Below are 10,258 nucleotides of genomic sequence, written 5' to 3'. Positions count from 1 at the left end.
GGATCTGAGCCCATGTTACTGCATCTTAATCCATGCTAAGATACTGAAGCTATCAGCACAGGGAGCTGTGGGTGCTCAGTGCCCTGCAGAGGGCAGGGACACTCCCATTAGTGGCTGGGAGTTTGGGTCCCTGCTTTCCAGGGTTTTCAGGGCTGCTTGGTGAGACAGGAGAGGGAAGACCATGAGACATCCAGCCAGTATGAGCACACGGGTGGCAAAGTTTGCAGGAGATCGTGGGCATGCAGCAACATAGATGTGACTGCTGTTTGGTCAGAGGCACTGCTGGGATGCCCATGCAATCCTCCTCTCACAGATGTTTCCCTTCTTTACCTGTCGCTGCAATTGGTGCCTTCATAAGATTAGCTGTCAGAGAGGGTGAGGGGCTGAATAACTCCTTTTCATTTATGTGGATGGAAAGAGGAGTGTCTAGCTGCTTACACCACCACTGGTTTGAAGAGGCTAAGGAGTATGATGGTTAGGGCTTAAGGATGCAAGGTTCAGGATTAGGTGGGACAATTAAATGTGTCTTGGAGCAGTAACTTTAAAAGAAATTATGTACCTTCTCCAAACTGGCTTGGGCAAGCCATGCCTATTGAGGATAAACCACCTGCCAGCATTAAATGGAGCACTTCTGACTTGATTTGAAACCAGAATTGAAAGTAGCAATCAGAATAACTTGACAGTCCTTCAGAAGGACAGTAGAAGTCATCTTCTATGGAAAGTAGTGCTCCAGAACACAAGCTGCCACTGTCTCATCCCTCAAAGGGGGCACAAAAGAAAGCCTGATCTCTTTTCAAGTGTATAATAATTTCTTGCTAATCAAAAGGTCAGGCAAAAATATATTTTACTGGAAAATTCTGCATGAAGGTGACTATTAAAAGCATAAACTTACGTCCACTTTCTTCCTCATTTGTACTGTTAAATCTCAGGTTCTGCAATACAGATGACATTTAATTTTCAAGGAAAGGGAAATTATTAAAATCATGACAGGTAGGAGATATTCACTGTTTGCTTTCAGTATCATGAAGGAATAAATTTGAAATAAAGTCTGTTGAACAGATTTAAGAGTCCATATCCTCAAATGCCTACAGTGTGCTGATACAAAGGGGAGAGACAGGTTTAACCAAGGATGGACTCAGCCCTCCCAGGTCCAGATCTTGTGGCTGGACCTTGGCCTCTAGGTTATTCTTCCTCTTCAGAGCCTCTTGCTCAGGCCCACTTGCTCCAACACCACTGACCTTTCTCTTCCTCGAGCGGAGCAGCAGGTCACACTAGGATTGCAACCAGGCACACCACACTTTCTGGTGTAATGCAGATCAGACAGACACACCCCACTGAACCACAGAATCACAAATTCGTAGATTATTTTGGGTTGGAAGGTCCTCTAGTTCAACTTATTTGCAATAAGCACAAATATCTTCAACCAGATCAGGTTGCTCGGAGTTCCATTTAAACTGACCTTGAATATTCCAGGGCTGGAGCATCTCCCAGCTCCCTTGGCAACTTGTGCAGTGTTTCACTATCCTCATTGTAAAAAACTTCTTCACTATCTAAATCTCAGACCTAACTTCTTTTAGTTTAAACACATTCTCCTTTGTCCTGTTGCAACAGGCCCTTCAAAAAGTCTGTCCCCATCTTTCTTATAACCCCCTTCAGTTACTGAAAGGTCTCCCTGGAGCCTTCTCTTCTCCAGGCTGAACAACTCTGACTCTCTCAGTCTTTCTGCACAGGAGAGGTGTCCACCCCTCTGATCACCTCTGTGCCCTCCTCTGGACTGTCCCCAGCAGGTCCCTGCCTTTCCTGTGCTGGGGACACAGTGCTCCAGGTGGGGTCCCCCCAGAGCCAAGCAGAGGGGCAGAATCCTCTCCCTCAGCCTGCTGGCCATGCTGCTTTGGATGCAGCCCAAGATACAGCTGGTTTTCTGGCCTGATTCTTCTAAACTTCTTTCTTCCACTCCTCCAGACTGAAAAATACAGAATCTGAAGAGCCTTCAACATATTCTACAATTCTCTTCTGTGCACTAAGTAATTCCTTAACTTATTTAACCCACTATTGCTGTTATTTTTCCAGAGAATATTTGATTTCAGGGTTTGTCTGTCTCAACCCTTTGTCAACAATGACCAGAGGCTGGATGAACAGAGGATTTAATTTCTGACAGTCAGTCCCACTTTCTCATGTAATGTGATATTTTACTGTATTGGGGTTTCAGTGCTTCAGGGAAATACTTTCAGTAAGAAACCATTGACATTTCAGAAAAGAGTTATTCTTTCTTTGCATTTGACATATAAGCATGATTTCCTTTAAAGAGGACAGCAGACATCCATACAAGATATGCGAACTATACAGAGTAAGAACGAAGTCTGAAGAGCTATGTTATCCTTACCTGTTTTAATGCAACACTGGTAAGTAAAAGTGTGTTGGTTCCATTAGATTTATAAAATGACTGTAACATAGAATCATTTTTGGGATGGTGAAGTAGATAAACACTCCTTTTGATGAGGTTTCTCTTGTTCATATCAGCATATATCTGTATAAGATGTTCATTTGTGAAAGAGAAGATCAAAAGAGCCTTTGTAAATACTTTGATTTACAATATTATTGTATTTTATTATTTTATTTTCTTGTGTTTTAAATTTTTTTTCATTTTATTCTTTTTAAAAGCTGCAGCCCTCATGAAAAGCAGAGATGACCAGCCACTCTCCAGTCAGTGCTGGGCCAGGTCACTTAGCTCACCCTGGGCAAGCAGCCAGCTCTGTCCCAGAGCATCGTTTTCTTTCTCTCCTTCAAAAATTAAAATATAGAATGAATTTACCTCACATGAAATTTAAAACTTTTGAGCGGCCTGAGTGGTCATTTCTAAAATATCTCAAGTCCCACACTAAACAGTAATTTCAGTTGTTACTTAAACCTGTGTGGAAAATTAAAAAATGTGCTGAGCAAATCCTAAAGCTTTTGAAACTTGGAAGAAAACAGTTTTTCGAGTCTCCCAGCTGGTAGATCATTGCTGGATTGCAGTGCTTGCTGCAGTGGTGCAGATGGCTCTTGGCCACAAGGCACCTGGGATCTGTGCCTGGGCTTCAGCCTTTAGAAAGCACGCACTAAAACCCATAAAATTCCAAGGAGAAAGCCACTCTAAAACCCCCATGAGACTGGATTATGAGTGGCCTCCACTGCAGCTCCCAGCACTGCAGCTGCACTGGAGGTCAGGCAGGCTGCAGGGGAGGAGCCGGGTGCAGGCAGGGTCCAGCCAGGCTGCCCCTGCCCCGGCTCTGACCCCTGCACTGTCCATGGACACTGACAGTGACACATTTCAGGGTACACCTGGGCCTGCTCTGGCTGAAGGGGACATGGGAGGGACTTATTGCACATTGGAGACAGGGAATACAGGACAAATGGATGGGGAACTATGGATGACTTCTGCAAGAGCTGCAGGTGCAACACTCTCCTACTGCTTTCCTCATAGCCCCCAGTAACATACAGCATTTTCCTCTCAGGTAACTCAGTGCCTTCCCAAAGGGGTTCTAATGGCAAGATAACTTTGAATATCTTACTAGTCACTGTTTCCAAAGAAGCAGCCTGTGGTGAGGCACCCACCTATCAAAACCTACGGGGGATAGATTTATCAAACAGCAGCAGCTGGTAATGCAAGCACCTAAATTTCCTGCCTGTGTCTTGACAAAGTTGCAGATTGAGTCATGCTTCCTGACCCATTAATGAGCAGGTTCTGTGCATGGGAAAAGGGGAATAGGTGATGTTTGTTCCTGCAGAGGAAAACTAGAGAAGGACCTTGGAGTCCACAGAATTTTCCAAGCCTGTTCCTCTTTGCTTATTTAAGAGCTTTATTTTTTTAATAAATAAAAGCAAGTTTACAGAGACAGGAAGACAATAAAAGGCAGTGTCATTTCCTAGCTTGTTAGTGCTAGATAAAGGTGACAGCCTGAACAAAATCATCCTTGTCCTTGTAATTTTCCTTGTTTGATTGCTTACAAATAAACCAGTTTAATAAAGGCTCTGAGATACAAATGCCACATGGCCATATTGACAGGAGTGAGGGAAAAGAAAACACAATAATCATGTTAGTTCTATCCCTCAGATTAATTACCTAGATAAAATACACATTTACCTCATTCTAGACAGAAAAATGTAATTTACCAGCCAGTGATTTAGGCAGGCACCCTGCTGTTAAAAGCCAGACTGGCTGATCCTGACTAGGAGGAAAAGATGATCTCCAAGCCTTGTGAAGGACATGCCTCTCCTCCCTCTGCAGCTGCAGCACTGCAGCGAGGCTGGTGCCTGCTCCTCCTACAGCTCCAGACAGGAGTGGCTTTAGGACACAGGGGATCCATTTTAATCCCTCTTCAGTGTGCTCCTTAGGACTCAGCACACCTGCATCCAAGTCCACCACTGGGGAGGTTTGATCCCCTGGTTTCACTGTAACCCAGGACACTGAAGGTGCAGTGGAGGTCGCAGCTGGAGGATGCAGCCTGGACGCTGCACCAGCATCCTGCCCCTGCTGCCCCTGCTGCCCCCAGGACACCTCAACCTAAACACAAACTTGGGGCTTATCTTGCCAGAACCTGCCACAGGTTAAAACAAGATCTGCCTATTCTCTGACAAATTGTAGTTTTCAGGCCTTAAAAAAATCATTGAATTAATATTATACCACCTCAGGGAAAACTGACAGAGCCAAGCCCTAACCTCAGCTCAGATGAAATTGTATGACAGCAGATTTCTTTCCTAATATCCCTGTATTAGTCACTGAAATCAAGGCAACACTTGCCAGAACTTTTCATGGTCAAGCACTGAAAAATATTTTTTCATTAATATAAGCTCTTATTGCAGGGAATACCTCAACTTGGACTTAAGCCAGTAAGGCCAAAATCTTGAAGAATTCCTATGTAGGCACTCAGAAGGTGCTTTGAAATATCTGGAGCACGAAGTAAAGAGCAGCTTTCCTGAGGGAGGACATGCAGAGGATGCTGTTGCTTAGAAGCACCTCGGGCTTCAACAGCCCCATACTTGAGGTCACTGGGTCTCAAGGTTAGAGCAGGTCCTTGGTTGGTTTGGCTGCTGTGATGGCTCAGGGGTTTCCTCTTTCCAGAGCCAAGGTGGATGGAAACTCAGTTTCCACCGCTCAACAAGGATGCTGCAAACAGTGTCCTCCTTGCTTTTCTTCACAGAGTCCAGGGGGGAAAACCTACCGTACTGCTGCTGACCTGAGCCCGTCATCGAGGCAAAATGGAGCATTCTGTCCCCCTGGCATGAGGGAGGAGGTTGGAGTATTGTGGGGCCTTGCAGCTAAAGGCAAGGTAACTTGGGAGTAAAATGAGAGGAAAATGGTAAGACTTAAAACCAGATATTTTATCTAAATTCCAGAGGTCAGAGAAAGCACCAGTTTCTTGAAGCTACCTGAGTTATCCAAGTGGAAATTGAGGCAAAGAAACTTAGAGATGCTGGAACACAGTGGTGTTGAGAGCTGGTCCTGACCCTCCCAGAAACTTCCTTTGTGTCACAGCCAAGGTTTTTTCAGCCTCCTCCCTGCCATGCAGCTCTGGGTGTAAGTTTTATCCTAGGAAAATGATTCATAGAACTGCATTTCAACATCACATGCTAAGCTTTTCTGGAAACAACCTGAGTGGTATTTGGTTCAACATCTTCTCTCCCCAAAACAGTGTTCCAGGTAAAAATAATAGTAAATAAATAGAGTATCAGCTGTAAGAATGGATGAGGTGAATGTTTCTGGGTGGGTGCCCCATCTCATCCCACTGCCCCCACCCTGCTGGCGGTGGGCAGAGCCAGGGCAGGGCTGCCCTTGCCTGGAGGGGCTGAGAGGGGCCTCATGGCTGGCTGGGTGCACGGCCCCACAGGGCAGCAGCTGTACTGTTCTCTTTCATTAAGGTCTTTTATTGCATAATTGATATCTGTGTGAACTCTTGGGAAGCAGCAGGTGCAGGTAGCTCAAACCAGTACTTTCAATAACCTCAGATTAATGATAAATAGTCACATATAGCTGATACAGGTGATCCCACTGCTCTGCTTTATGCCTCTGGAAAGGTCTGTTCTGGCTGCAAAGCCAGGCCCCCAGTCCTTAGACAACCTTTTCTCCCTCCCTGATCCTCACAGGCAGACACAGGATTTTTGGCCTGTAAACAACCCCCAGCTGTGTCTGGCTTGGTGGCAGAGGCAGCATCACTCCCACCTTCTCTGCAGACAGCCCTGCTTCTGTGTTGGCTTGGAAGGAGAATTTTGGACAACTTCCCCTATTGCTCTCCTGCAAAAATGCCATATGCAGTGAGACACCCCAGGCAAGGTGAGGTGTTATGGCCACACACCCCAGGGATGAACCAGGTGTGTCCTGGTCCTTGATGCCCTATTGCCTGGCACGAGGCAGATGTTCCCTCCCATGACTGCAGCTGGGGTCACTTGCAGGGTACTGGCAGCAGCCTGGGAAAACCAGGCTCCATGGGGCCAGGCCACGGGGCTGCAGCCCACAGTGCCTCCCACCACCCCTGAATAAGGGGGCACACACAACTCTGCAAAGGCAAACCATGTGCTGCTTTTGGGAAGCAAGGGCTACCAAAGTTTGTACGCCAAAATTTTGTGGCCAGCTGAGTGTCCCACTGAGGTCAAAGTCATGGTTCACTAGGTTCACTAGGGCCCAGAAGAATCGAGGCTTTGCAAAAAAAAACCCCAAACTCTAACCTTCAGGTGCATAAATATGTTTTTAGGAGATTCCACTTGGAAAAGTCTCAATCTGCATATCCACTTGGCAATTCAAGCTAAGCTAGCTTTATTCTAGAGGGAAGCCTTGAGCATCAGCATGAACAGCTGGAGAAATACCAATTTCTGCTCTTTGTTTCATCTGCTGCAGCTGTGCAGCCTCCCCAGTTGTTGCAGCAGGAGGGAAACTGGAAGGGCTGCAGTGGAGATGGGGCATTCATGGGCAGGGATGTTGTCTAGCAACTAACCACCTGTTTGGGCAGAAAAATGGCATTCCCATCTCATTCAGAGCAGAATGTTTTTTTCTAATTACAAATTAACCACTAATTGTGAATCATGTTTTCTTGTCACTAAAGATATCAACACAAATGCTTTCAACAAGCTTCTTGATTTTTTTAAATACAGCAATTTAAGACAGTTACTGCTTGAATTTCCCTATGCAGACTACATCCATTCCAGGTTACGGCAAGACACTAATGTTAAGGTGATATTTTTTTATAAGCTAATGAGAAAACACATCAAGTATATTAGCACTAAACTGTAGAAAGTGCTGTCTTTGATAATGTTTCTTTTTACTATGAATACCAAAACAGACTCCTTTTGTGGGGAAAAAAATCAACATTCACTCTATCCCATTCCACTAAGCTCAGATCTTCCCTGCATCCTATCAGTTTTTTGCTGCAGTTGATTAATTTTAGCTTTGCTAACTTCAGCAAATAAGAACATCCATTTCTTATCACAGACCTTTACCAAACACACTTGCATGATTTTGCAGAACATCTGGAGCCCATCCCTTTGCTGCTACACAACTCATACTTTAGCTTGTTTGTGTCCTCCTCCAGTTTCTCCTCAAAGAACGTCGACTCAAAATACTTTTTTTTGGTAATTTGCCTGATTTGAACATGCAAACATGGAAACCTGCACATGCAACATCTCCCTGAATGAAAGCTAAAGTTCAGCATAGGAAAGGTCAATTCTAGACAAAACACTCATCCATGATCCTGATTCCTGACTAGAAAAGTCCAAGTAATGGCACAAAAAGACTATTGCTTCTCTTTTATTATCTTTTACTCTCTCACAAGAAGTCTCTTCTATGGTATTTGACCTGTCAGACTTTTAACCTCATTACTAGCAAATGCCTATAATCATAAATCACCAACTTTTGGTTTTTTCCCCTCCAATTTGAAGAAGTGTCTCTGTGTCCCCAGCCCCGTTTTGCACACCTTGATTCAGTTATGCCTTGGACCCGGTTATGGCTCATCATCCCTCCAGTTCCCTGAGCTGCCTGCAGTATCAGAGACTTTCTCCAAACATATTGCAGTAACTCCTTGTTGAACAGCATTTAATTCAAGCAGTATTGCCAGGAGGCAACATCAGGTAGGGAGAACTCAAAAGATCATTCCACTATTTGTGGAATGCAGTGGTAGGATCCAGTTTTGCCAATACTGAGTAGCCTAAAATGGAGATTAAACTAGTGAGTGCATTTCTGAAAGGAAACTGTGTATCTAAGAGGATTATTTATATGAGTGCATGCACATGGATGCCTGTTAGAATCATGCAGATAATTTTGGGAGCTGCAATTCATCTGTCACAATTTCTGGTTTGCTGACATCTGTCTGCCTGTTTCCAAGTCAATGCATTCAAACTCAAGCTGTAGGGCAGGAAGATGGCATACAAATGAAAGCACGTGAAATTGCCATTAATTCTTTGTATTATTCTTACAGTTACATAGCTAAATATCTAGCAACACATTAATGTCAAATCTTATAATCAGGCTGCAGTCAGCCAGCAGAGAAATCCATTCTCTCTGGAAAAGCAATATGTCTCTCACCTATATTGACAAGAAATTAGCAGATGAATTACCATCCAATTCTGATTTCCCCCTTGTTAATGTTATCTGCACTCATGCAATAAAGTCACTTCCTTTGCACAGGATCTTGGTATACATGTGGCTGACCTGGCACAGCAAATAAAGCACACATCAGGTATCAGCAAACCAAGGTGGCAAAGAAGAGTTTGAGGTCACATGAGGGCTTGTGAGGATGCACACAAAGCCCTCTTTTGCAGAAACCCAAATCTGTCTCCAAGTACATCTGCCTAATTGAACATGTACCAAGAGGAGCAGAGTCTGAAACAAACAGGTCTTTTCTAGGCTGCACAGAACCAGGGAAAGAGTCGTTTTGCTCTCACTACCTATCCCCACCTCCCTTGGCAGCCTCCTGAGTGCCTCCTGCCCTTCCCTCAGTCTGTCTGCCAGCAGCTTTCCCTGTCCTGCTGCCAGCCAGCCTGGAGGGGACAGCTCCTCTCACCTCCTTCCAAAAGGCAGCACGATGGACTCTGTCCTGATCACAGCCTGGAAACTGTGCACAAACGGGGAGGGGGCACACAAATACAAACAAATAATGTGGGGCTCCCTATAAACCCTGTTCCTCATTTTTCGTCATTTTCACTCTGTCAAACTGTATGCTTGGTACCTGGAGCAGTTTCAGTCCTGGAAGGAGGGAAAGAAAGAAATAAAACCAGACTTCTCAAACACAAAATAGCACACTGTGCTCTCAAGGCAATGAGATATAGCAGCTGGGAAACAACATTCCTGTTTTCTGTGAGTTATGATGTCCATTTTTATCTGGTGCTAGGCTACAGAGTGTGGAAAGATAGGGTCAGCATTTGTAAAATATTTTCAAAATCCCTAAAGTGATATTCTGGCCTCAGAAGTGGGAGTAGTTTAACTGCCCAGCAGTTTGATAGTCCCTCAAGAAGAGACTTGGCACTTGGAATATCTTCCCACCTCTTAGGAGAGAGGCTACCAGAGGCCTGTTCACTGCAAAGCCATTTTTTCATCAAGGCAGCCTCCCAAGAGAAAGGCACCACTATGAGGAGCTGCTCAAAATGGTGTCCTTAGGGCATCTTTGACTTGTAGCTGTGGCTCACTTCACAAATCTACACAGATGACATTGAGGACCAACACCATGGATTGAAGGCAGGAAGTACATCCTGGCTTTCAACTCAGAATGTGACATTTATCCTCAGAGACTCCAACATGTTGTCTTGCATGTTCTTGCACTGCATCTGTGCAGGCAATGAACTGTGGGACAGAAATTCCAGAGTGTTTGAACAAAGCTTTGTGGAGCAGTTATTTCTTGTCTAGCTCTGAAACTGTTTACCACTGTCCACAACACAGGGCTGATGCTATTCAAGTGCCTTATATAAAGACTTTATCCTCATCACAGGGTCAAACCCAAACACATCCTGGAATACAAGAGCTCAGTTCAATAGGCAAAAGTTAGCAGAAGTCTTCTAATGTTCACCCCTGTGAAACTGCTACCATAAAGTCTGGAATACTGAAGAATACTAATCTATGATGAAGGGGTTTGTAATAGCTTCACTAAGTTTCACCAAAAAGAAAAGAGTCTGTGCACTCCAAGTTGTCTAAACAACAACAACAAAAAGTACCCAAAAAACCAGCCCCAAAAAAACCAACCAAAAAAAAACCCCAAAACCAAATTTGAAAAAATCCCAAACAAAAAGCCACCAACCC

The sequence above is a fragment of the Taeniopygia guttata genome, chromosome 5 (assembly GCF_048771995.1).
Source record: "Taeniopygia guttata chromosome 5, bTaeGut7.mat, whole genome shotgun sequence".
Classification (NCBI taxonomy): domain Eukaryota; kingdom Metazoa; phylum Chordata; class Aves; order Passeriformes; family Estrildidae; genus Taeniopygia; species Taeniopygia guttata.
Note: the sequence above shows the minus strand (reverse complement) of the source record.